The sequence below is a fragment of the Pongo abelii genome, chromosome 17 (assembly GCF_028885655.2).
Source record: "Pongo abelii isolate AG06213 chromosome 17, NHGRI_mPonAbe1-v2.0_pri, whole genome shotgun sequence".
Classification (NCBI taxonomy): Eukaryota; Metazoa; Chordata; class Mammalia; order Primates; family Hominidae; genus Pongo; species Pongo abelii.
The window spans coordinates 26,026,428-26,054,268 of NC_072002.2; the positions used below are offsets into that span (position 1 = coordinate 26,026,428).

General features: G+C 42.9%; 1 long non-coding RNA gene across 2 annotated transcripts; it reads left to right on the top strand.

The window, feature by feature from the left end:
* Window positions 1-1,550: 1,550 nt before the first annotated feature.
* Window positions 1,551-26,589, top strand: LOC129051505 (uncharacterized). 2 transcript variants are annotated; one of them, XR_008515827.1, is made up of 6 exons: window positions 1,565-1,719; window positions 2,113-2,216; window positions 7,920-8,498; window positions 15,004-15,129; window positions 15,414-15,584; window positions 24,781-26,005. It is a non-coding gene; the product is annotated as an uncharacterized LOC129051505 (long non-coding RNA). The 2 variants fall into 2 exon arrangements; XR_008515828.2 differs by lacking the exon at window positions 15,414-15,584 and having other exon boundaries at window positions 1,551-1,719; window positions 24,781-26,589.
* Window positions 26,590-27,841: the final 1,252 nt, after the last annotated feature.

Here is a 27,841-nt window from a genome sequence, read left to right on the forward strand (position 1 = left end):
GAAAAAAAAAAAGCAAGATAAAGGGGATAGTAAGTGACAGGGGCGATATCGCAGGCTAAGGAAGTGATTTTATTTGAAGAAACATAATATAGATAATGGATTTGCATAATAGCTGATAGGGAAAGATTTTGTGTTTTTAAATAACACTGAACTTTTTGTGTTTTTATTCCAATAATCATTCTATAAAAGAACCAGTTTCCCCTATGAAAAAACATAATAAATTATTTTCAAGAGTAATGCATTTATGTGTAGAGGTATATAGACACTATATCAATTACAAATTAGGCAATTAATTTCCAGGGTGTCACAGGTTAGGTATTCTAGAAAAAGATACCAGGTTGAAATTTGATGGGCACCGTGTTTGTTAGAGATCAACACATATGGAAAGGAGATGAAGGAAGCAGGGTTTCTCTAGGGGAGTGGTCCAACTACAATGCAGCTCAGCAATGCTACCCTGTGGAGAGCTCGGGAGTGTCAATAGCTGCCACAGCAGGACCATGGTGGGCTGAAATGGCTGGACCTTTATACCCTACAACAATTGGTCAGTGGATATGGGTCACAGGAAGAGCATACTCTTGGGCAAGGCAGCTCTCTGCAACTGAGGCAAGAGACAGCTGGCACAAATCTTCCTTGAAAGGGTTGTAGGCAGTACATCTTCATGTCCCCCACATAAGGGTATCTATGTGGCAGGCTAGGAGAAATACTTGCAACATAGTAACAGGCAGATATAAGATGCTTAAAAGCCAAATAGACCTTAGGAATCAAGGAAAGAAAAAAATGAACACTACAATTTAACATATATATATACACACACACAGAGCATTTGATCAAGAGAGTCACAAAACAGATAATAAATATATGAAAAATGTTCAACCTCATTGAACTTTAAAACTATATAAATCAGAGTAATAAAATAAGATACTGTTTTCTATCAGAAAGAATAAAGAATATCAGAAAGAATAAAGAAATAATGTAGCACCTAACAAGAGGAAGGACTGAGAACATGAGCACTCTTATGCAACTCTTCCTGGGAGTGTAAATTGGCATAACATTTCAGGAAGGCAATTTTGCAATCTGCATGAAAAGCCTTAAACTACACATGCCTGATAAGCCAGCCGTATTAGTTATCTATACTGTGTAACAAATTAACCAAAGCTTAGTTGCTTAAAACATAAGCATGTATTATTTCACGGTTTCTGTGGAATTTGAGAATAGCTTAGCTGAGTTGTCCTAGCTGAGGGTTTCTCATGAGGTTGCAGTTGAGCGGTCAGCTGGGGCTGCAGTCATCTGAAGGCTTGACAGGGGTGGGAGATCTACTTCCATGATGGTGCACTCATGGCTGTTAGCAAAGGGCCTCAGTTCCTCAGTTCCTCAATGGCTATTGGCGGGAGGATGCTGTTTTGGGCCCCTCCATAGGGCCACTTGAGTGTCATTGGAACATGGCAGCTGACTTCCTTTAGACAAATGATCAAAGAGCAAACTGGAAGTCACAATGTCTTTTATGACCTACCCTCAGAAGTCATGCTCTGTCAGGCTGGGCCTGGTGGCTCATATCTATAATCCCAGGACTTTGGGAGGCTGAAGTGGGAGGATCACTTGAGTCCAAGAGTTCAAGATCATCCTGGTCAACACTGTGAAACCCCCATTTCTACAGAAAATACAAAAATTGTCTGGATATGGTGGTGTGTGCCTATAATCCCAGCTACTTGGAAGGCTGAGGTGAGAGGATTGCTTGAGCCCAGGAGGTTGAAGCTGAGTGAGCTGTGCTTGCACCATGGCACTGCAGTCTGGGTCACAGAGTGAGACCCTGTCTCAAAAAAAAAAAAAAAAAAAAGAAAGAAAGAAAAAAGTCATGCTCTATCATTTATGCCACATTCTATTCATTAGTAATGAGTCACCGGGTGACTCCCTCAAGGGGAGGGGAATTAGCTCCACAGTAGGGAGGGGTGTCAAAGAATTATTAAAAACCCCTCTGTTTGCCCACTGACCCAAAATTATTTACATTCCCTTCCACATACAAAAATACACTCACCCTCTCCTAAGACTTCTCAAAGTCTCATTTCTAAACAGCATGCAGTGAAAATAGGACATTGATATCTTAATTCATTCCAGGTGCAGATGAGGCTCCTCAGTGATGGTGAAGGAAATACAGCTCCTCCAGCATAGTTGTCCTTGGTCTGAAGACATGTGATGTACTGAGCCAAGCTCTATTTCTGGTAATTTATTCTGTCAAAGAATAATTTTTAAAAAGTTAAAAACATGCCTCTCATATAAATATACAATTAGCACATGTCAAATATTTGTTCATTAATGAGAGATTCAGTAAGGTGGTAAAACTGATTGAGAAAGCATTTTGAGGAACTGGGCATTTATAGGAATTTTTTTTTTTAATTGAGACGGGGTTTTATCCTGTTGCCCAGGTTGGTCTTGAACTCCTGAGCTCAAGTGATCCACCTGCTTTGGCCTCCCAAAATGCTGGGTTATAGTAATATTTTTAAAAGAATGTTCAAATAGGCCAGGTGTGGTGGCTCACGCCTGTAATGCCAGCACTTTGGGAGGCCAAGGTAGGTGGATCACTTGAGCTCAGGAGTTCGAGACTAGCCTGGGCAACATGGCGAGACCTTGTCTCTATTTATAAAATTATTCCTTTAAATAAATAAAAAAATTTTTTTAAAAAAAGGATGTTTAAATAACATTGGTAGGTTACATACACAATTGCATCATATGGTGCAGGACAATGGGACCATAACCTTTGTAATAAGATCTTCTACTGGATGGAAATATACAAGGCCACAGAGAACTCCATAGTGTCTGAGTTATATTCAAATAGTAAATACTAAAGGCAAACACAGGGACATTCTGTTAGAGAATTAAATAATCTTCAGTGGGCTTTTTAGACAATGCTCTAGCATGTTATTGAAAGGACATGCACACTCCCTATTAATTTCCTTAGAATAAAACAATTTTAGGGAAATTATTTTGCTGACACACATTAATTCAGTGTTTAAGGATGTTCATCACAGTTCTCTTTGCAAAGCATAGTTTGGAAACTGGCACCTAGGAAAAGGAGACTTTTTCTAGTGTGCTAGCTCGAGCCCTTATCATCTTTACTCCCTGGAACCCTTTCATCTAACCATCTAGTCTCACCAAGCTATTTTCTTTATTTTTGCTTCTATCATTTCTACAAAAAGGAAGTGGATATGGGCTGAATGGTGAGCATTTTTGTTCTTTAGATTTTCTTTATTTTTTTATTTTATTTATTTATTTATTTATTTATTAATCATCTTATTCATTCACTGTTTTCTTTTTTTTTATTATACTTTAAGTTTTAGGGTACATGTGCACAATGTGCAGGTTAGTTACATACGTATACATGTGCCATGCTGGTGTGCTGCACCCATTAACTCATCATTTAGCATTAGGTATATCTCCTAATGCTATCCCTCCCCTCTCCCCGCACCCCTTTTGAAGGTCTTTCAACCCTGAAGAAGTGTGGATACTTTTGGATATTATCCCATCCATACCTGAGAGAGTTGCTCTCACCATTTTTTAGAGAAAGAAAGGCTAAGTTGTATTTATTCTGTAAATATGTGTTAACTCAACTTGATGTTGGTCACCTTACAAGTGTTGGAGATACAAAGATGAATAAGAAGGTCTCAAGTCCAATACCAGGAAGACTAATGATAGCAACACACACAGTGGCTCACATTCTTGCCACCAAAGTGTGGTTCCTGGACCAGCAGCACAGATGTCACCTGGGACATGGGAGCTTGCTAGACATGCAGAATTACTGGACTTGTCCCAAATCTACTGAATCAGAATCTTCATTTTAAATAAGATCCCAGGTGATTTGTATACACATTTGCTATAGTTTGGATCTGTGTTCCACCTAAATCTCATGTCAAAATGTAATCCCCAATCTTGCAGGTGGGGCCTGGTGGGAAGTGATTGGATCTTATGTGTGGATATCTCTGTTTAGTGCTGTTTCTGTTCTCATAATAATGAGTAAGTTCTCGTGAGATCTGGTTGTTTAAAAGTGTGTGGCACCTCCCCACTCTTTCTCTTCCTCCTGTTCCAGCCACGTAAGACATGCCTGCTTCCCTTTCACCTTCTGCCATAATTGTAGGTTTCCTGAGGCCTCCCCTGGTGCTGAGCAGACGCTGCCATGCTTCCTGTACAGCCTGCAGAACTTTGAGCCAATTAAACCTCTTTTCTTTATAAATTACCCAGTCACAGGTATGTCATTATAGCAGCGTGAGAATGGACTAACACAACATTCAAATTTGAAAAGCCCTGTTAGTCCATTCTGAACCTACTTGTGTTTTCTACTTATCACCTCTTATTTAAAGTGCAGACATGAATCCACTTGTTTTTCAATAGCTGGCTTGCAGAGCCCCCACCACCACTGGTCTACAATTTTAAAGCTTATATTTTGACATGGTAGTACTAGAATGTCTTACCAGCATATGAAAATAAGAACCTTCCCTCTCCTTTCCCAAGTTAGTTTCTTGGACCTACAGAATACAGAGAGAGACTGGGAAGAGAGCAGTAACCAAAATGTAGTAACAGTTATTCTCTTAAGCTTAATTTCCTACAAAGTCTTTTAATAAAGGGTGGTTAATTTTTTAAAAAATACTTTTATTTTTAATAGACTTTATTTTATAGAGAAGTTTTAGGTTCCCAGTAAAATTGAGAGGATGGTAAAGAGATTTCCTATACACTGCTACCCCACACACCCACAGTCTCCCCACTTGTCAACATTCCCTACTAGAATGGTACATTTGCTACAATCGATGAAACTACATTGAGATATCATTACTCAAAGTTGATATTTTACACTACGCTTCACTCTTGGTGTTAAACATTCTATGGGTTTGGACAATTGTATAATGACACATATCCACCATTACAGTCTCATAGGGAATATTTTCACTGTCCTAAACATCCGCTGTGCCCTACCTGTTCATCCTTCCCTCCCTGCTAACCCCTGGCAACCTCTGATTCTTTTGCTATCTCCACAGTTTTGCCTTTTCCAGAATATCATATAGTTGGAACCATAGCATATGTAGATGTTCAGATTGTCTTCCTTCACATATTAATATGCATTTAAAATTCCTCCATATCTTTTCATGGCTTGATAGCTCATTTCTTTTTAGCAATGAATAATATTCCATTGTCTAGATGTAACACAGTTTATTTATCCATTCACCTAAGGACATGTTGTTTGCATCCAGGTTTTGGTAATTATGAGTAAAGCTGCTATAAATGTCTGCATGCAGGTTTTTGTGTGGGTATGTTGTCAACTCCTTTGGGTAAATACCAAGGAGTGCAATTGCTGGATTTTATGGTGAAGGTATGTTTAAGTTTTTGTTTGTTTGTTTTTGATATGGAGTCTCACTCTGTTGCCCAGGCTGGAGTGCAGTGGCATGATCTCGTCTCACTACAACTTACGCCTCCCGAGTTCAAGTGATTCTCCTGCCTCCGCCTCCCAAGTAGCTGGGACTACAGGCATGTGCCACCATGCCAGCTGATTTTTGTATTTTTAGTAGAATAAAAAATTTTAAATGGGTTTCACCATGTTGCCCAGGGTAGTCTTGAACTCCTGACCTCAGGTGATCCACCCCTCTCAGCCTCCCAAAGTGCTGGGATTATAGGCATGAGCCACTGCACCCAGCTGAGTATGTTTAGATTTGTAAGAAACTGTCAAACTCTCTTCTAAAGTGGCGGTACCATTTTGCATTCCCCACCAGCCATGGATGAGAATTCTTGTTGCTCCACATCCTCACCAGCATTTGGTGTTGTCAGTGTTTTGGATTTTAGCCTTTCTAATAGGTGTGTAGTGGATTAATTCTTTTTTATTAACTCTTTTTTCTTTTCTTTTTTTAGAGTCAGGTCTCTCTGTGTTGCCCAGGTTGGCCTCGAACTCCTGAGCTCAAGCTGTTCTCCTGCCTTGGCCTCCCAAAGTGCTGGGATTACAAGTATAAGCCAATGTACCCGGCCTAATTAAATTTTTATAAAGCTCTCTGCTCACATATTTGAAAGAGGTGCTAATTGGAGTCTTTGAATAATGAAGAACTGAAAAAATTAAACTGTTTTAATAGTAACCGATTTCTGAGTACTACCAGCAGGTCTACCCTGGCCAAAATTAGAAAAAGATTCATTTTCCTATGTGGTTCAAAACTGCTTTTTTATTATTTTGGTGAAGTAACAGTTAAAAAAGCAAAATATTAAACCAGATGATAAGAAAATACAATTTCTGGCTGGGTGTGATGGCTCACGCCTGTAATCCCAGCACTTTGGGAGATCGAGGTGGGTGGATCGCCTGAGGTCAGGAGTTCATGAGCAGCCTGGCCAACATGGCAAAACCCCGTCTCTACTAAAAATACAAAAATTAATAGGGCATGGTGGCACACGCCTGTAATCCCAGCTACTTGGGAGGCTGAGGCAGGAGAATCACTTGAACCCAGGAGGCTGAGGTTGCAGTGAGCCTAGATTGTGCCTGCACTCCAGCCTGGGTGACAGAGCAAGACTCTGTCTTAAAAAAAAAAAATACAATTTCTTAATTTTGACATCAATAAACAAGTATTTGTGTGCCGAGAGTGGTATGTTAAGTTAAAGTACTAAAATGAGTCTAAATCTGCTTACCAAACGACCAATTAACAGATATAAGTTGCTTTTGGAACAGATTAGCTAAACGAGTTTTAAATCTAATTTGAATCTTCATATTTAGTTTCATAAAGATAACTTAAATTTGGTAGAATTATTGGGGTATAGGTATGTATCTGAAACATAAAAAATAGGAAGGCACAGTTCCAGGGTGGTTGTTGAGTTCTAGGCAACATGAGTCTTCCTGAAGCAGGGTGGGGTGGATGGAAGCAGACACAGGAGAAGACTTCTCAGAGGTGATGAAACTGACTGGGTCTTGAAGGATGAAGAGGATCCTGTTTTCTTTCTAATCCAGCACAGGGAGTAGGAGGTACAATCTGGGATTTGGGATTTTTGGTCTCTTACTGACCTCCACGTTGAACATGAAAATGTTGCTTGTAGAACTTTAAAAGCATCTCTGGTATGTCTCTAAAAACACAAAACTGTTTTAGGATTTTTTTTTTCCCTAAATAGGGCAGATCTGCAAAGATGGAAAGAAGAGGAAATACTAAAAATAACTTTCCCCAATTAGTGAGAGCCAAACACATATGGTAAGATGGGAATAGTTTTAGATGGCCCAAAGTAACACGGTGATGCAAAATGAACTCCCCAGGCAGAGGGAATAATTAGAAACAGCCACAAAAATTTGCTCAAGGTGTGATGGGAACAACAGCTGAATATGATATTCAGGGGATGTGGAGACCCTGAAGAGGTGAGTATGGTCTTGCAGCTTTTTGGAACCTGGAGAAATTGAGGAACTGGCTCTGAAAACATTCCTGCCTATTCTTTCCCAGGAAGGTTCCTTCTTGGGAAGTCAGACATTCAGGATCTTTTACTAGAAATTCTAAGGGGTGTGAGATCAGAGTCGCACATTTCGTGAAACCCACAGGCTGCTCCTTCTCCGCTGGCAGGGATTTTGTGTTTCCTCCCGCATGCGGGAAGAGCCACCTGTGGGCTGTGGCCTGATGCGAGGGCACAGGACTGCCGAGATCGGGCTGCGAGCCTCAGCACTCTGGGCTCTGGCCCAGCTGGCCAGCTGGCCACCCTGCCCCGGACACGTGGGCTGCCGCTCAGCCAGCGGGACAGGTGCTCGCTGCCAGGGCCACCTCCCTCGGCAGGGAGGGTCACCGGTGACGATGACAGGAGCCTGATCTGACCTAAGGGCGGCTCCTCCATGCTGTGCCACGTTCCCTTTTGTCACTGACTGGCTTGCATGTCCTTTGGTGACCTCGGATATTCATGTTTCTCTCTCCTCTTTCCTATACCCCTTGTAGACATTCAGCCGGTGTGCGCCCCATGAGAGCAGCGGTGGGGAAGACCCTGTGCTGCTCCCTCCTGGTCAGTAGCTGATGCCCTAAGCTCCCGAGGGCTCCAAGCTGCTGGGCACCTCTCCAGTTGTCTGACCATCTGCCTGACCAGCCTGTGTCCCACACCCACGGTCATTCTTATTGTGAATTTTTCTATCTACACCTGTTATTTCTTTCCTTTTCTTCCACCCACCAATCTTTATTTTCCTATCTAATCACCCCAAACTCTGCTTTCGGGCATCCCATTTATCCCACGCTTTCCTCACACAACCTCTGGGCCAGGACTCCTTTCTCTCAGAGTCCTGGGCCTCGCTCTGCACTTTTCCCACACTGACGCATGGTCTTGCTTTCCTCTGCACGTCCTGCCAGTGCCCTGCGAGTGCTCAGTCCCCTGCTGAGGAACCTCATGCAGGATGGTGCTCATAGCTGAAGGTGGAGAACCCGGGACAGCCTGTCACTTACAACACAGCCAGACTCCCAAGAGTCAGCAAACCTGGCCTGGTGCGGTGACTCATGCCTGTAATCCCAGCCCTTTGGGAAGCCAAGGTATGTGGATCACCTGAGGTCGGGAGTTCGAGACCAGTCTGGTAAACATGGTGAAACCCTGTCTGTACTAAAAAAAAAATACAAAAATTAGCAGGGCATGGTGGTGGAGGACTGTAATCCCAGCACTTTTACAGTACTGGGCATGGGTGGTGGACGACTGTAATCCTCAGCCTCCTAGCACCTGTAATCCTGGGAGGCTGAGGCAGGAGAATCACTTGAACCTAGGAGGTGGAGGGTGCAGTGAGCTGAGATTGTACCACTGCACTCCAGCATGGGTGACAGAGCCAGACTATGTCTCAAAAAAAAAAAAAAAAAAGAGGAAGAGTCAGCAAACCAGGGGCATTTTTTTCCTTGATGCCTCTACTCAGCCTGCTCCAGGATGGAGCCAACAGAACTCTTTGCTCCCTGCCTGCTGATCACTTTCCCCAAAATATGTGAACCAAGACACTGTTCCCAGGTGGTCCTGCCGCCAGTCTGGCTGCAGCTCTCTCTTCCCCTCTGCCTCTCTCGGTGGTCAGTCTCATTTCTGCCTTTGTTATATACAGCACCATTAGTTGACCATCCTCCTCCTATAAGAACAGATTTGAATGCAAATAACTACAATACCCTGGGCTATTCTCTGACACCAGGGATCCTTAGATATACCTTGGGAGACACTAACTCAGAACAACTGAAATAGAACAAAAAATTGAAGCAGTTGCAATTTCACAACCTGGATGAATGAATTGAGTAACCACCTCAAGCGAGAATCTGTGTGTGCACACACAACACAGCAGAGGACGATGGCCCTCCTAGAGTTGGAGTCTGTGGTTTAGAGAAAGAGAAAATATAATCTGAAGGAAGGAGTCGAAAATGGCATTAGGAGACAGAAACAAAGTGCTTGCAGAGGAGGGAGATGACACTTTGTCTGGGGAAATCAAGGGACACTGGATGAAAGGAGGGTCATAGGCCTGGGGAAGAGGCCAATTGGGTTCAAATCCCAGCTTTGCCATGGACCAGTTCCAGGACCTCACTGTGCCTCGGTGCCCTTAACCACATAGTGGAGGTAATCATACCTATCTCAGAAGATTGCTGTGAGAATTACATGAGAAAACACTCATAAAGCCCCCAGCACATGGCAAGTGTGAATTAAATGGAAGCTGTTGCTTTGCAAGTTTCATGGAGACGACATTTGATCTGGATATGGACATGTGCACAGGGAGAGTCCATGGCAGTATCAGGAACTCCCACAGGAAAGGGCTCTCAAAGGAGTAACAATCCCCTTCTTTTGTGCTGAGAAGGCTTAATGGTGCCAATCCTCAGTGATACCAATTTTCAAAAATTTCTCTTTAAATGTAATAGGCTTTGGAATCAACTGCTAAAGAAAGCCACTAATTAAAAAAAAGGTAGGGCACACAGGCATCCATTGTGGGAAGGACTATCCAAGTCTCATGGTCTAAAGGTACCCACCTGTAAGTGGGCAAACTGTATTTAGGGGAAGTCTGGACAGACTTGCCCGGAGAGGGCATTTCTCCCCAAGGTGGCTAGGTGGCGATAGAAGCACGCTAAAGCAGCGAGGATGTACCAGTCCTGAGTCGGCTCTGCAGCTCTCAGGTTCATGGTAGCAGGCATCCCCCACCCCACACACAGCCCGCCAGCACCCCACATATCCCCACCGCCTTCCTCTCCTCTCATCCTGCCTTTCTGTCTTCAAATATTTCCTGAAAGACTAATATATCTCAGGCAAATACATGCACTAAGATGCAGAAATGTATGGAAAAATTCGATAGAAATACCAAGTTTTACGTTTAATATGAATCTGTTACGTTGTCACGTTTGAGAAATGCATATCTGTTAAGAAGTCTCATTAAAATCTTAAAAGATCCCCTTAAAGCTTTTACCTACCAAACGCTGTTCAAAGTTGTTGGGACTATACTTGGTTTAAGAAAACACAACAAAACATTTAACAGTAAAGTATGGAAAGAGGACGGCTTTGCCAAAACACAGCCTTGAGTTCAACTCCTAGCTGCAATGCCAACAGCAGTATGACCTCTGACAAGTTATCTGATCTCTCTGAGCCTCAGATTCTACAATTCCAAAGGTGATAGATCATTGCACGTATATGGATATGACATTTAGTAGGTGCCTGACAGACTGGAGTTCCTTGCACTGTGCTCTCTAGAGTAGGAAAAGCTCAGCATGTTTCTACCTGTGTAGAGAAAAGAGGGAAGTGTCTGACCCAATGACTAGAGACGTTCTCTCTCCAGACTCACCTGGGGAGAAACTGAGGGACTAAATGCACACAGCTCTGCACACATCAAACATCAGTTAAGCACCCCCAGCACTTGAAACTTTGGGGGAGAAGCTAAAGGTAGTCTAAAATGTGCTTATTACCAAGCAAGAAGAGTTCAATCCAAGATTTTTCTTGAGTGCTTAATCTGGGTGAGGCCCAAGCCAGGCAAGAGAAGGATTATCACAAGCTGAGTGGGAAACTGTCCAGGTGGTGAAGATTTGTGAGCAATGGTGTGATGCCTGGGCAAAGACAGAGTAGGGGCAGAGAGAGAGGAAATAGAATCAAGTCAGGAGATCTGTTCCCTTGCCTGCATGCCGTTATTAGTCATTTTTGTCAGCTGGTTTCTGGGTAATTGATGGCACAGGCTCAGAGTTGATTGACGTGTACCGACGGGGGACTCCCAGGGGAATCTGGGTCTAGATTGAGCCGCAGTGAATTTGACATGTAGTATAGTACTCAGGAAATGCAGGTGCTCCAGATGACCTCAGGAAGCGTTCATTTTGAGATCGTGAAGTTTGCTGTTAGAACAGAGCTGTGATGTGTAAGAAGAAACTTGGACTTGTCCAGAGAGGGCTATTTCTCCCCAAGGTAGGCTCAGGACGCTTTGCTTGGGGGAAGGTCCAGTGTCACTATCTGTCACCCATAGGACTTTAGACAGGTAACTCATGACTTATAAAGCAGGGCTTGTGGTGGACAGAGTCCTAGGCCTTTCACCTGGTATACACGCCCTGGATAACCCCCTGCCGTGAGTGTGATGGGACCTGTGAATATGGTGGGACATCACACCCATGATTATCTTTCATTGTATGGCCAAGGTGAAGGGATTCTGCCATTAGAGTATCCGATGAGTTGATTTTGAGTTAATGAAGGGGAGGTTATCCTGGGTGGACCTGGCCTAGTCAGGTGAGTCTTTGAAAAGAGGGTCCAGAAGTCACAGACAAATGGGAGTCACCAGTCTCCTGATGGCACTTATTTATTTATTTATTTAGAGATGGGGTCTCACTATGTTGCCCAGGCTGCTCTCAAACTCCTGATCTCAAACGACCCTTCTGCCTCAGCCTCCCGAAGTGCTGGGACTGAAGAAGCAAACTGCCTTGCTGTGGAGAAAACCACACAGCAGAAAATGATAGGCAGCCTCTAGGAGCTTAGAGCAGCCCCAGCTGACAACCAGCAAGAAAGCAGGAAGCTCAGTCCTATACCCGTCAGGAACGTTGGCTGCCATTGCAGCGGGGGCAGGCCATCTTTGGAGCCAGCCACTGGTGGGCTTGGAAGAAGACTTCAGTGACATGAGATGAGATCACAGCCCAGCTGACACCTTGCTGGTGTCTCAGCCTTGAGAGACACTGAGCAAGGGACCCAGCTGAGCCATGCTGGACTCCTTGACCCATGGAAACTGTGAGATAATAAATGGGTCCTGTTTTAAGCCACCAGGTTTGTGATGATTTGTTACATAGCAATAGAAAACTAACACAGGACCTGTACTGCCTACTTTGCAGAGTTGTTTGAAGATTAGGAAAAAAGTATGTAAAGTACCTGGCACGTAGAAGACTACTAATAAATGGTAGCTTTAAGTCATGCAGTCCATAATGATCCAATTCCTTTTTTAGAGGGAATGTAAATTTCTTCCTTTTTTTTCTTTCTCGAGACAGAGTCTTGCACTGTCGCCCAGGCTGGAGTGCAGTGGTGTGATCATGGCTCACTGCAGCCTTTACCTCCCTGGCTCAAGTGATCCTCCCATCTCCGCTTCCCGAGTAGCTGGGACCACAGCATGCACTGCCATGCCTGGCTAATTTATGTATTTTCAGTAGAGACAAGGTTTCTCCATGTTGCTCAGGCTGGTCTTGAACCCCTGGGCTCAAGCAATCCTCCCGTTTTGGTCTCCCAAAGTGCTGGGATTACAGGTGTGAGCTACCGCACGTGGCCAAATCTTTTCTTTTCAGAATGAATCTTGTGAAATGCTGAGAATTGTTGAGAAGACTGAATGAGATCATATGTCTAACATGCTCTAGTGTGGAGTCTAGCACACAGTCAACAGTAGGTAAATAGCAATGATGAGGATGATGTTTGTAGTGGTTTTTATCCCGGTAAAAATGAGGCATGTATTGTAATAGACGTAGATCTTTTTTTTTTCCCCTTAAAACCACTTTTGCCTTGCTTTACAAGTAGCATTTCTTGCAGAAGTTCCAGAGACTGTTACAGAATTATCCACTGTCCGAATAGAAATAAACCTTGGATATAATCTGGCCCAACTTCGCTTTTCAAATGAAAAAACAGTGAGTCTGAAGTCAGCTTGTTTGATGCCACAAAACAAATTGATAGCAGAATCAGGATTAGAATTTAGGTATCTTGATGTCAAGGCCACTTCTGCAGAACCATATACAGTTGTCCCCTGGTATCTGTGGGGGATTGGTTCCAAGGCCCCTGAGGATAACAAAATCCCTATATGAAATAGCACAGTACTTGCCTGTAACCTACACAATTCTCTAGTGTACTTAAATCATCTCTAGATTACTTACAATACCAAATACAATGTAAATGCTATGTAAATAGTTGTAGGCCGGGCACGGTGGCTCGTTCCTGTAATCCCACTACTTTGGGAGGCTGAGGCAGGTGGATCACGAGGTCAGGAGATCGAGACCATCCTGGCTAACACGGTGAAACCCCGTCTCTACTAAAAAAAAAATACAAAAAATTAGCCGGGCGTGGTGGCGGGCGCCTGTAGTCCCAGCTACTCGGGTGGCTGAGGCAAGAGAATGGCGTGAACCCGGGAGGTGGAGCTTGCAGTGAGCCGAGATCGTGCCACTGCACTCCACTCCAGCCTGGGCGACAGAGCAAGACTCCGTCTCAAAAAAAAAAAAAAAAAAAGTTGTTGTTTTGTTTAGGGGAAAACGATAAGGAAAAAAGTCTATATATCACAACCATCTCTTTTTTTAGAATATTTTTGATGCACAGTTGGTTGAATCTACAGATGTAGAATGCAGTTCTGGAAAGCCAATTGTATTTATTTCTCTTCTGAAATGTTTCCTCTATTTAAGACTCAGTGCCATCTCAACTCATAAAGTATCAGCATTCCCTTGTAAAACTCACCCTGCACACAATTTATCAGTCATGGACATTTTTTTGCAGCTACCTCTCTTGAAGTATTTATTATTGAGAGTAATTCATTCCATTGATGTTGATTCAGAGCCGACTTTGTGCTACATTTGGAATCAATCTTGTTAAACTGCAGCCCTAAATCACTCCAAAATTAGATACCAAATTTATTGCAAGCCCATGGGCCACAACGACCCTATAAAGGAGGTCTGCTGTGACTAGTATTCTTACAGATGAGGAAATTGAGACATAAGGAGATTCAGGGGCTTGCCTGGGCTGGTCCAGCAACTCAGAAGACATGGAGTTGGGATTTGTACACAAAGCTGACTAGCTGCCACTTTTAGCTTCTTTCCACTTTTAATTAGACCGCTTCCCAGAAGCTGATTAGGCTAAAGTTTTATAATAATAAGGAGGACAGGTCTAGACTCCCCTCCCTTCAGGCCATCACTAGTAGCTCTACTGGATCTGGGCTCATGTTGCCTCCTTGGTCCTAAGGGCCAACAGCACAAAAGCTCACAGCACTAAAGACGCGTGATGAAGGAGCTGAACTTTGCCTTCAAGAAAAGGTCTTTCTTTGGGGCTTATCCTCCTGTTGAGAGAAGTCTCAGCATCTTCTTCTTCCCCTTCCCCTTGCAGCTTTGTTTTTATTCTTTATTTTATTTTTTAGAGAGAGGATCTTGCTCTGTCACCCCGGCTGAAGTGCAGTGGTGTGAGCATAGCTCACTGCAGGCTAGAACTCTTGGGCTCAAGTGATCCTCCTGCCTCAGCCTCCCGAATAGCTGGGACTACAGGTGTTTGCCACCACACTGGCTAAATTTTTTTTTTGTAGAGACAGGGTCTTGCTACATTGCCCAGGCTGGTCTTAATCTCCTGGCCTCAAGTGATCCTCCTGCCTTGGCCTCTCAAAGTGTTGGGATTACAGGTGTGAGACACCACACTGGCCTCCCTTGCAGAATTTAAGAGAGAAATCTGAACTCCCCCTGTCATTGGTTGCTTTGGTTGAAGCTCCTTGAGATTGTCTGAGATTGTCTCCACAGTGGTCCTAGCTGCCATCTCGGCCTGTCTCTCAATTAGATATTGAAATACTTCCCCAGAGTTTTTAGCTCCCTTCTAACCAGAATTCTCCTTTTTTCTTGGCAGGCATCTCAGAAACTGTCAGGCAGCAGCTGGAGTCTCTGCGATGGGCTCCCCGCCCCTCAGGAATGACCCTGCTTCTCTGCAGATGGCCTCTCAGACCTGCCTTCACAGGAGGGAGGCCTACGTTAGGTAACCATGCCCTAGCTTCAAGGTGGGGTTAAGCTTCAGGGTTCAGGTGTCTGTAGTGACAGCAGGAAACAAGTGCCAAGGGAAATGCCACTGAAGAATGGAGGGGAATCTTCCAGCCCCAGGGGCTCATAGACCACTCCCACCTGCCATAGGCACCGTCCTCTGAACACGGCTCCCAGGGGAGGGGCCCTTCCTGTGAGTCCTGGGTTTATGGACCTGGACAAGTAGGAACAGGAGCAGAGTAAGCCTGAGAATGATTGAAATGCTGTCGTTCTGTCCAGCAGAGCAGAAAACCTGTGCTTGGGGAACTGAACTTTGAGAAATGCAAAGCGCCTGGGTGTTCCGGGATGAGCACATTGGAGCTTAGGTCCCTTCATTCCTAGTAGTGGGAGAAAGCAGCAGATGATTCAGCCTGGAGGCAAAGAAAGAGCCCAACGATTACGGGGAAGCTCAAGGTCAGCACAGGGTTAAGGCCAGAATCTAACCACAGATGCATATGATTTCAGCTTTCCACATGCATTTGTGTTGAAAGTAACTGTTGGAAAATTGTAGTCTGCTCATTCCAATAGTTCTTTTAAAACCATCCACATGTTGTTCTTAGCAAAGTCTGTGTCTGAAAACCCCCGTGAGGCTCATCACACTGAAATGCCACCAAGTACGTCCGTAGGCTGAATTGTACATGGCGTGTGAGGGCGCTGTTGCCATCTGTAAAACACAACATTCATTTTAAAATGTCACTTGTCGATCACATCAGTGCACTCCAGCCTGGGCAACAGAGTGAGACTCTGACTCAAAAGAAAAAAAAATGTCACTTGACAATAAGGATTTTTAAAATGAATGATACAAGCACTGTTAATGAGACCTATGAAGTTTTCTAATGTTACAATGGCATCTCATACTTGAAAAGGTGGGGAACCATTGCCTTAAAGATCTAGCTGAGGCCGGGTGCAGTGGCTCATGCCTGTAATCCAGCACTTTGGGAAGTCAAGGTAGGTGGATTACTTGAGATCAGGAGTTCAAGACCAGCCTGACCAACATGGCGAAACCCCGTCTCTACTAAAAATACAAAAATTAGCCAGATGTGCTGGTGGGCACCTGTAATCCCAGCTACTCAGGAGGCTGAGGCAGGAGAATCGTTTGAACCCAGGAGACGGTAGTTGCAGTGAGCTGAGATCACGCCACTGCACTACAGTCTGGGTGACAGAATGAGACTCTGTCTCAAAACAAAAACAAAAACAAGTCTAGCTGAGGAGGTTCCTGGAACCAGGTAGAACTGCCACTCAGCCACCTTCATCATTAAGCTACTGTACAGACAACGGAAGCTACCCTTTGAGTCTGCATCTGTTTCTCATGTTCCCTAGTACCTGGTACTGCCCTAGGAGCGGTTTCTCATGGGGCACCTGATATATCTGGTCCCCCTCCCAGGCCTAGGAATTACCAAGGCAAACTATAAAAAACATAATTTTTTTAGACTGGATTTATAAGATTTATTATACAAGCACATAGAAAGTCCTCTGTGGTACTTATGAGAAGTAAACAGCCAGTAAAAAGCAACAAAAGCCACATTAACAGTGAGCCTAAGTAGCTATTGGAACAAAAATCAATGCTAGCCTGCCTGGGTGCAGTGGCTCATGCCTGTAATCCCAGCACTTTTGGAGGCTGAGGCAGGCGGATCACATGAGGCCAGGGGTTCGAGACCACCCTGGCTACCATGGTGAAACCCTGTCTCTACTACAAATACAAAAATTAACCAGGTGTGTGAATTGCTGGGGGTGTGAGGGGGTTCTGTAAGGCATAAACTGGTCTGGGCAAGAGATAGTTGGGGCCACTGATGAATTGTTTGCTTTCTACTATTGCAGAAGAAGCATGGGTGATTAGTTCCTTATTATTTCTGATCCTAGGCTGTCTCCAAGGCAAGCTGTTTCTCCTACTCTCTGTACAGTCCATGAGACTAAGCAGGCCCTTGACCTTAACTGAGGTTCCCTCAGTTCTGTCCTGTTCCTTGAAGTCTAGGTCCATTGGGTAGACATGGCCTGTTCAAACAAACCATTAATGAGCACATCTCTGGCAGGGCATTTGGAAATAAAGTCAGAAAACCAGCGAATGGTTTGGCCTTTTCTTCCCATCTTTCCATCCCCTGCTGTGATTCACCTCCTCCTCTTGCCCTGGGGCCTCCTGTGCTCTTTCTTCTTCTCAGCCCGGTCTTACCCTCCTCCAACCACTGCTGTTCCAAGTAAATGAACTGGAGTGGAATCTTTGTTTTCTATCTCAAGGGTATTTGCTTTGAAAACCTTTTCTCTTGCTGTGGATCAAAATGTCCTTTGCTCCTTGTTAAAGTAAGTTTAGGCTCAGTGGCTCTGGTGGAAGAGGTTGTTTAAACTCCATAAACCACACAGTTACCAGCTTTTTCTTTCTCTGTGTACAGTGGTCCAATGGACAAAACTCAGGTGAGTAACAGTGATGGTGGTGACTCTGTGGGTGTTCATCTGAATCAGGTGCTGAGTAGAGGACCTTGTCCCATTATGGCTGTGACCCTGAGGCAGGTATTCATTTCCTAATATGGAAAAGGAAAGGAGGCCTAGTGAGGTTAAGTATCGTGCTCAAGATGACTCCAGAATTGAAAATTCCAACTGTCCCACCTTGAACTTCTAATTCCCTTCAGGTGATCCTCTTCTTTTCTGAGTAGCATTGATCATGTCTCCTTTCTTCTTTAACTTCCTTGTTGATTAGTTTATTGCACACAGTCAGTCTCTCTGCCTCTTCTATGTTCCCCAGTGAGAATCCACCTGCTCTACAGAGGCAGGGATTTTTGTCAGCTCACTGGGGTATCTCAAAGGCATAGATTACACACACAGTAGGCACTGAACAAACATTTGTTAAATGAATAAACAAAAGTAGCCAAGGTAAGATTTTACATTTTAGCACCAACTTAGATAAAATAAGTAAAAATAATCTAAAATAATCAAAAGGGTCAGAATCTAGTTTTGAGCACAAAGTTTGAGGACAGCCACTCAGGAAGCACAGATTCCAAAGCATGGGAGCGAGTGTTCCAAAGTATAGAAGTTTGGGATCATTTATATGGTTAAAGTTTAGGGAAGCTTAATAGAATTTCACTATCTTTCTATATACGGCTTATTGCATAGTTACAATAATCCGATTTGGCAAGGTAATTTTTTTTTCTTTTTGGGAAAGGTATATTTAACATTCCACAGTGCAGATGTAACAGTAAGGGGTCTTTTGCACCACCTGGTCTGAGTTGGGTACAAGATAATAAAGGAGGCAGTTAATCTATAATGAAGAACAGTGATTAGAAGCAGGGGAGGTCTGGTCTCTGTTCTCTCTTAGTCATTTACAGAACAAGAACAATGAAGAAGAGAGTTCATCTCTAATCTAAGAAACAGAAATTGCAAGCACGTACTGTGTGACTCAGGTCACAGTCGTATCTCTCTCAAAGCTTAAAGTTTTTTAAAAGCTTTTACATTTTATTTATTTTCAAAGCTATCACCCAAAGCCCTCAAAGCCCTCAATTTTTCTTTTCCTTTCTTTTCTTTCTCTCTTTCTTTCTTTCTTTTTTTAAAGAAAGAAAAATATTCAATTTACTTCTTCTGTATCCTGTCAGAAAATAGTGTTTGGAGATTTTATGCAGTTGAAGCAACCCATGTGGCCTTCATCTGAATGAAGTCACCAAGCAGCTTTGGATTTCCTTCCACCCACCTTACATGGAGGCGTTTTCCATTGCTTATGGCCACAGATAACCATATTCATTACGAGAATTAAGCTTGGCCAGCAAGGTGGCTCATACCTGTAATCCCAGTGCTTTGGGAGGCCCAGGCAGGATGATCGCTTGAGCCCAGGAGTTCAAGACCATCCTGGGCAATGTGGCAAAACCCTGTCTTTAAACAAAACATAGACAAGAAGAGTTGAGCTTCTTAAGCATCACCGTGGAATGCATTGGTGCCACCTAGGGAATCAAATTGTAATTTTCAAGACCCACTTATGGGCATTTCTCCTTTTTAGCACTGGATTTTTCCACACTGCCACTGGCTTTATGTATGCTTCTGCTCCCAGTCCCAGTAACGTTTGTAAACAATCTCTCACCTCTTCTCCAGCCCTCCCTGCCAGCTGCCTTCCAAAATGAACCTGACTCTGTGGTTTGAACACATTTGTCTGCGTGCACGTCTTGTGCTATTTTTCTGTCTGCTCCTTCTATAGGGTTGTTCTAGAATTATTTTTCTCTGTATGTGGGAGTCTGTGTCTGCTTCAATGCTGTCTTACATAATTATTCCCTCTAGTCTTAGAGTTCTCTACTCACATAATTAGCTTCAAAAAAATTCCACATATAGTCTCCCATACAACTCTCCCACTGCCCACGGGGCTGGGCAGGTCAGGTACAATTATTGTGTTATTTTACAAATGATAGCCTGGGATGCAGGAGGGTTAAGTGTATTTCCTAAGGTAACAACGTGAGGAAGAGGCAGAATGGGGGCCAGAAGTCAGGTTCTGTGGAGGGCAGGCTCCAGGCCCTTCCCACCACACTGCTGCAGCTCCTCATGGCCCCTCGGCCATGCTCCTTGTGCAGTGGCATGCACCGAGAGCTGCTTAGTAAATGCTTTGCAAAGCGGGTGTTTCCTGAAGTTGAAGTAATGGTCCATGTGAACGGTACAAAAATAATCAAGCTAAGGAACAAAAATATGATCCAAGGCAATCAGAGAGGCTTAAGGGCATCATGTGAGATGTAAGGAATAAATAGTAGATCAGGTGGAGAGCAGATAATTCTGACGGTGAAAGGCCAGGGACGGGCTGAGTGGGGGAAAAAAGCCTTACACTGGAAAAGTGATTTTCACTTTCAAATAAATTATCTCCTTTATTCCTCAGACCAAACTTGTGAGTAGGTGTTAGCAGAATCTCTGTTTAATTTATAAAGATTTTGTGTATCTTTATACATTTTTATAAAGAGTTCAGTACCTTTTTCTCCCTCCAACACCACTCAACTAATTAGAAAGGCCCGTATTCACAGCAGCCCCTCTGACTCTAAAGGCTGAATACTTTCACTCTAGGGCAGAACATAGATTGTTTCGTCCCCCAAGAATGCTAAGTAGGCCTGGGTCGTCATGTTAGATCCGTGTTGTTATTCTATAGCAAAAATGGCTATCTTCTTGGTTTCTCCTTTTTTACAGTAGGTTCTAGAGGGGCTGGAGGGACTCAGTAGTACACATTACAGATATGAGTTCAAATCCCTGCTCTGGCACTAACCAGCTGTGGCAGCTGTGAGAATTCAAGGAAGTTATTTCCTTTCTCTATGCCTCGGTTTTGTCATCTGTAAAATGGGGATAATCATGTATCCAACACACAGGATTATTTGTAAACCAAAAGTAAAATTCTAAGTGCCCCCCAACCAACTAAATGGACTCCTCCTCTTGGCCAAAGGCTTTCTAAAGTAAACCTGAAACAGGCCATGATGAGAACGGGGGTCAGACACTCCTCATTGTACCTTCCTCCCTTTGGAATTCAGGCATAGCTGACCAACAGCATTAACATTAACAGAGACGTTAAGACTGCCAAAACAGACTCTTCGTAGCACTAAGATACCAACATGACAGATAGTAGGCCCTGATAGAAATCAAAGTATTTTACCCCAAAATACATTTCTTTGACATATTTTGAAATGGCCTTGCAAAGTTGTCTCTGGGGAAAATCTACATTCAGTAGAGGATCTCTTTCCCTTTCCAAGTCTTTTTTCTGACCCAGGAGAGAATTCACTAAGAGTCTAGCACCTTTTTAAGGCTGACAAACATTTACAACCTATTCCCTCTGAAGCCTGCTACCTGGAGGCTTCATCTACATAACAAGAACCTTGGTTTCCACAACCTTCTCTTAACCCAGACCCTCCTTTCTGTTGATTTCAGGTCTTTAGATAAACTCTTTCAACCAATTGCCAATCAGAAAATAAGGAATCTACCTAAGACCTGGATGCCCCCAACTTTGAGTTGTTCCAACTTTTTGGGTTGAACCAATGTACATCTTACATATATTGATTGATATCTTATACCTCCCTAAAATGTGTAAAACCAAGCAGTGGGCCACACCTGGCCACCTTGGGCACATGTTCTCAGGATCTCCTGAGGATCAAATGAGATGTATATAAAGTGCTCAGCACAGAGTTTAACACCTAGAAAACCAACAATGAATATCCACTGTTGTCATTGTGTTGTATAATAAAGAATGTGTCTAGTTTTTGTTTTAGGTTCCGGGGACATGGCGTCTAAATCCTTGGGATTTCCTGAGTGATAAGAGTATCTGTCATTCATGGTGGGCCCTTGGACCACAGCAGAGTTTATGCTAACAAGGTGACTCAGGATGGGGCCAGTCTTGTGGAAAAGCCAGTCCTGTGATTAGAGAGTTGGGGCTTTGAGTCACTTAATACAGGCCCGACCTCCTGACCCCTGGAGAGGGATGCTAGAGATGGAGTTCTATAACATGGTCAATGATTCAGTCAGTCACACCTACCAAATGAAACCCATTCAAAGCTCCAGACACCTGATGATCCCCCTGGGTGTTGGTAAACACATCAATGTGTCAGGAGGATAATGTGCTCTGATGCTGTGGGGAGAGGGCATGGCAGCTCTGCATTCAGGACCCTCCAGACCTCATCCTGGGCATCTATTTATATAGCTGGTCCTGACTTGTATCCTTTATAATAAAACTGTAATCCTAAGTATAGCACTTTGAGTCATTCAGTGAATTATTGAAGTTGAAGGAGTCATGCAAACCTTGAATTTGTGGCCAGTTTGTCAGAAGTGCAGGTGGCTTTGGGACCCCCAAACTTGAGACTGGTTCTGCAGTAAGGGGTGACTTTTTTTTTTTTTTTTTTTTTTTTTTTTTTTTTTTTGACAGGATGTCTGCTCTGTTGCCCAGGCTGGAGTGCAGTGGCGAGATCATAGTCACCGCAGCTTCCAACTCCTAGGCTCAGGCAATCCCCCTGCTGCAGCCTCTTGGGCTGCTGAGACTACAGGTGTGAGCCACCACACCCAGCTAATTTTTTAATTTTTATTTTTGTAGAGTTAGGGTCTCGCTATGTTGCCCGGGCTGGTCTTGAACTCCTGTGCTCAAGTGATCCTCTTACCTCAGCCTCCTGAGTAGCTGGGACCACAGATATGTGCCACCATGCTTGGGTAATTAAAACAATTTTTTTTTCAGAGATGGGGTCCCACTATGTTGCCCAGGCTGGTCTCAAATGCCTGGGCTCAAGCAATCCTCCTGCTCCAGCCTTCCAAATTGCTGGGATTGCAGGCGTGAGCCAGTGAGGGCTGTCTTGATGGGGACTGTGCCCTTGGTCTGTGGCATCTGTGCTAACACCAGGTGGTTAGTGTAAGACTTGAATGGCAGTAGTACAGGTTTCTATCACTGGATGAGACCGTGTCTGACTGGCAAGAGAAACTAGATTGTTACAGAAAAAGAAATACCCCCAAAGGGCCAGGTCCTAGATTGTAGGGGGAGGAAAAACAGGCCATGTTTTAGTCAGAAACTCAAATTCCACAGAATCTAGTCCTCAGTCTTCTTTGGATGAAGAAAGAGGGTCTCTTCTTGGATATTTCTAGGAGTGGAGATGGGAGGGCAGGGCAGAACAGGGATAAGGAACAATATTAGAACTGTATCCCAATTTAATTTCCCGTTTTTATTTGAAAGTAATATAATATTCTGAGGACACAGCAATTTTTTCTAGGATTAAAATAATCACTATGATATTATTATCTTATTTAAATATTTTTAAAATTCTTGTGAGTACATAATAGGTATATATATTTATGGGAGTCCTGAGATGTTTTGATGCAGGCATGCAATGTGTAATAATCACATCATGGAGAATGGAGTGTCCATCACCTCAAGCATTTATCTTTTGTGTTACAAACAATCCAATTATGCTCTTTTCATTATTATTATTTTTTTGATATTTATTTATTTATTTATTTTATTTATTTTTAAATTTATTTTTATTTTTTATATTTTCTTTTTATTGTATTTTTTTCCTTTATTATTATTATTATTATTATTATACTTTAGACTCTATGGTACATGTGCGCAACGTGCAAGTAAGTTACATATGTATACATGTGCCATGCTGGTGCGCTGCACCCACCAACTCGTCATCTAGCATTAGGTATATCTCCCAATGCTATCCCTCCCCCCTCCCCCCACCCCACAACAGTCCCCGAAGTGTGATGTTCCCCTTCCTGTGTTCATGTGTTCTCATTGTTCAATTCCCACCTATGAGTGAGAATATGCGGTGTTTGGTTTTTTGTTCTTGCGATAGTTTACTGAGAATGATGATTTCTAATTTCATCCATGTCCCTACAAAGGACATGAACTCATCATTTTTTATGGCTGCATAGTATTCCATGGTGTATATGTGCCACATTTTCTTAATCCAGTCTATCATTGTTGGACATTTGGGTTGGTTCCAAGTCTTTGCTATTGTGAATAATGCTGCAATAAACATACGTGTGCATGTGTCTTTATAGCAGCATGATTTATAGTCCTTTGGGTATATACCCAGTAATGGGATGGCTGGGTCAAATGGAATTTCTAGTTCTAGATCCCTGAGGAATCGCCACACTGACTTCCACAAGGGTTGAACTAGTTTACAGTCCCACCAACAGTGTAAAAGTGTTCCTATTTCTTCACATCCTCTCCAGCACCTGTTGTTTCCTGACTTTTTAATGATTGCCATTCTAACTGGTATAAGTAGGTTTTTGACTATAGTCACACTGTTGTGCAACCAAATAGTAGGCCTTATTCATTCTTTTTATTTTTTTTGCACCCATTAACCATCCCCACTTCTCATCTACCTCCTACTATCTGTTCCAGCCTCTAGTAACCAACCTCTTACCCTCTCTGTCCATAAGTTCAATTGTTTTGATTTTTAGATCCCACAAATAAGTGAGAACATGTGATGTTTGTTTTTCTGTGCCTGGCTTGTTTCACTTAACATAATGACCTCCAGTTCCATCCATGTTTTGCAAATGACAGGATCTCTTTTTTATGGCTGAATAGTACCCCATTGTGGATAATATTATTAATAATAAATAATATTTATATGTAACATGTATACATAATATTAATAAGAATAATTTAAAAATTCCCAAAGTGGCTTATTTGAAAATTGAATGTATTTTGAACAATCTGTATTTGCTTGGGCATTGGGCATCCTTCTAGGCTCTCTCATCTCCAAAGCAGATTCTATTACCGAATGATGGTCTCCACTTCTTGGATCCTTTCCATATGCTCCTAGTTGTGCTGTATTTTCTGGTCGTGCTTCCTTTTAGAGGCCTTGCTTATTTCCTGAAGTTGACCTGGCTCTTACTGTGCAGGACGAGGCAGACACTGGGAAGTGTGCTGTTCTCCCAGGGCTTATCCTCTTGCTTTGCTTATTTCTTCTTTTCACAGGGTTTCAAGTCTGCTCTCTGTAGCCTCCTGCCATCCTTGCAGGTTCCTACACATGGAAAAAGGCTTCTGTGGCTTCTGTGCCAAGTCTCCTGCTTTTCCTCAAGTTCTGCCTTAAGACACATATCTTTTCCGAAGTCTTTTATGGAGATTTTCTCACCAGAGTCTTCCTATGATTTGTAGCAACTGAGCAGTTGTTTTCTCTTTCAGATTCATCTTGGAGTATAAGCAGCAGCAAGAGCCTATGGAGGCAGGGAAGAAGCCTCTATCAAGTGGAGGTGTTTGCTTTTGCAGTTCTCTAATAAAAATGAAGTTTTCAATCTCTATCAAAATACCAATGACATTCTTTGCAGAAATAGAAAAAACAATTCTAAAATTTATATGGAACCCCAAAAGACCCAGAATCTCTAAAGCTATCCTAAGCAAAAGGAACAAAACTGGAGGAATGACATTACCTGACTTCAAATTATACTACAGAGCTATAGTAACCAAAACAGCATGGTACCGGCATAAAAACTGACACATAGACCAATGGAACAGAATAGAGAACCCAGAAACAAATCCACACATCTACAATAAACTCATTTTCAACAAAGGTGCCAAGAACATACACTAGGGAAGAGACAGTCTTAAGTAAATGTTGCTGGAAAAACTGGATATCCATATGCAGAAGAATGAAACTAGACTCTTATCTCTCACCATATATAAAATTCAAAAAATGGATTAAAGACTTAAATCTAAGACTTCAAACTATGAAACTAATATAAAATAAACCAGGGAAAATCTCCAGGGCATTGTTCTGGGCAAAGGTTTCTTGAGTAATACCCCACAAGCACAGGAAACCAAAGCAAAAATGGACAAATGGGACCACATCAAGTTAAAAAGCTTCTGCACAGCGAAGGATACAATCAACAAAGTGAAGAGACAACCCACAGAATGGGAGGCAATATTTGCAAACTACCCGTCTGACAGGGGACTAATAACCAGAATATATAAGGATCTCAAACAACTCTAGGAAAATGTCTAATAATCCAATCAAAAATGGGCAAAAGACTTGAATAATCATTTCGCAAAAGAAGACACACAAATGACAAACAGGCATATGAAAAGGTGCTTAATATCACTGATCATCAGAGAAATGCAAATCAAAACTCCAATGAGATAGCGTCTCATCTCAGTTAAAATAGCTTATATCCAAAAAACAGATAATAACAAATGGTCTTCAGAATGTGGAGAAAAGGGTGGGAATGTAAATTAGTACAACTACCGTGGAGAACAGTTTGGAGGTTCCTCAAAAATCTAAAAATGGGGCTGCTATATGATCCAGCAATCCCACAGCTGGGTGTATTCCCAAAAGAAAGGAAATCAGTGTATCAAAGAGATATTGGCACTCCTATGTTTGTTACAGTACTGTTTACAATAGCCAAGATTTGGAAGCAACCTAAGTGTCCATCAACAGATGAATGGATAAAGAAAATGTGGTACATAAACATAATAGAGTACTATTCAGCCGTAAAAAAGAATGAGATCCTGTCATTTGCAAAGACATGGATGGAACCAGAGGTCTTTACATTAAGTGAAATAAGGCAGGCACAGAAAGACAAACATCACATGTTCTCACTTATTTGTGGGATCTAAAAAAACAATTGAACTCATGGAGATAGAGAATAGAAGGATGGTTACCAGAGGCTAGGAAGAGTAGGTGGGGGAGGTTGTGGAGGGGAGGTGGGGATGGTTAATGGGTACAAAAAAAATAGAAAGAATGGGTAAGACCTACTATTTGATAGCCAAATTAGGGTGATTATAGTCAATAATTACTTAATTGTACATTTTAAAATAACTTAAAGAGTGTAATTGGATTATTTGTAATTCAAAGGATAAATGCTTGAGTGGATGGATATCCCATTCTCCATGATGTGCTTATTTCATCTCACATGCCCGTATCAAAACATCTCAGGTAACCCATAAATACATACACCTACTGTGTACCCACAAAAATTTTAAAAATTAAATAAAAAATCACACACACACACACACACACACACACACACACACACAAATGAGGTTTTCCTTGAAGACAATGATGTTGAGAACTGGCAACATGCACATTCTCATTCTAAGGCCAGTCCACATTCCCTGAGCCCCTGACGAGTTGTTTGGCCATGAGGGGCAGGCGGGAGACACTTACCATGGAGAGAAGGAGGTCAGCTGTGGCGATACCCAGCCTCCAGCCCTGGGGACAGACGCTTCAGTTCAGCCACAGAAAAACATCCTTAATCCTGAGGAGCAGTCACACTCATTTGCGGTGTAACCGGAGCCTCTTCACGTTAATTGTGAAACCCGTTTGAATCTGTTTGACAGCAGTACTTTTGTAGCAAAAATCAGAGCAAGGACCAATTCCCAAGGGACTTTACAGTTGTCTCCTCAGTCAAATACACCCTTCAGAATCCACGTTCATGGAGCAAAGCATTTTTCTTTTTATCCTGCATCCAGCCTTTCTCCTTTAACCTAGGGAAACCTGCTGAACACACCTTTGCGTGAGAGAAGCTGCTTTTCCGTGTCCAGCGGGCAATCAGTGTAGCTCTGCTGTTCCAGCTCTGGCTATCTTGACACAGTTTAAAAACTGTCTCTGTGACCTCACGGGACCTCACTGAGCCTCAGTCCTCTCAGATGGGGGTGACATGATAGTACTTTCCTTAGAGAATTACTTGAGGATTAAATGAGAGAATCCACGTAAGCACTAAACACAGTGCCTGGCATATATAAGCATTTTGTAAATGTTAGGGGGAAAAGGAAATAGCCATTAAAAAACAGAAATCCACTCGGGAAGCTGGGGCAGGATCTCTTGAGGCCAGGAGTTTGAGACCAGCCTGGGCAACATAGCAAGACTCGTCTCTACAAAAATAAATAAATAAAATTAGCCAGGTATGGTGGCACATGCCTGTAGTCCCAGCTACTCAGGATGCTGAGGTGGGAGGATCGCTTGAGCCTAGAAGTTCCAGGTTGTCGTGAGCTATGACTGTGCCACTGCACTCCAGCCTGGGCCACAGAATGAGACCTCATCTCTTAAAAACCAAACCAAACCAAAAAAACAACCGGAACTCCCTAGAGTGGCTGTTTGGCTTCCGCACCTGTTAGCAGTACACGAGGCTCTGTCGTTATCCACTGTGTCTTCAATTCTCTTATGCCTGTCAGGAAATTCAGAGTGGGTATGATGGCTGTCACCTGCCAATGAGGAGACCCAAGCAATGAGAACTCACAGGTCTTCACT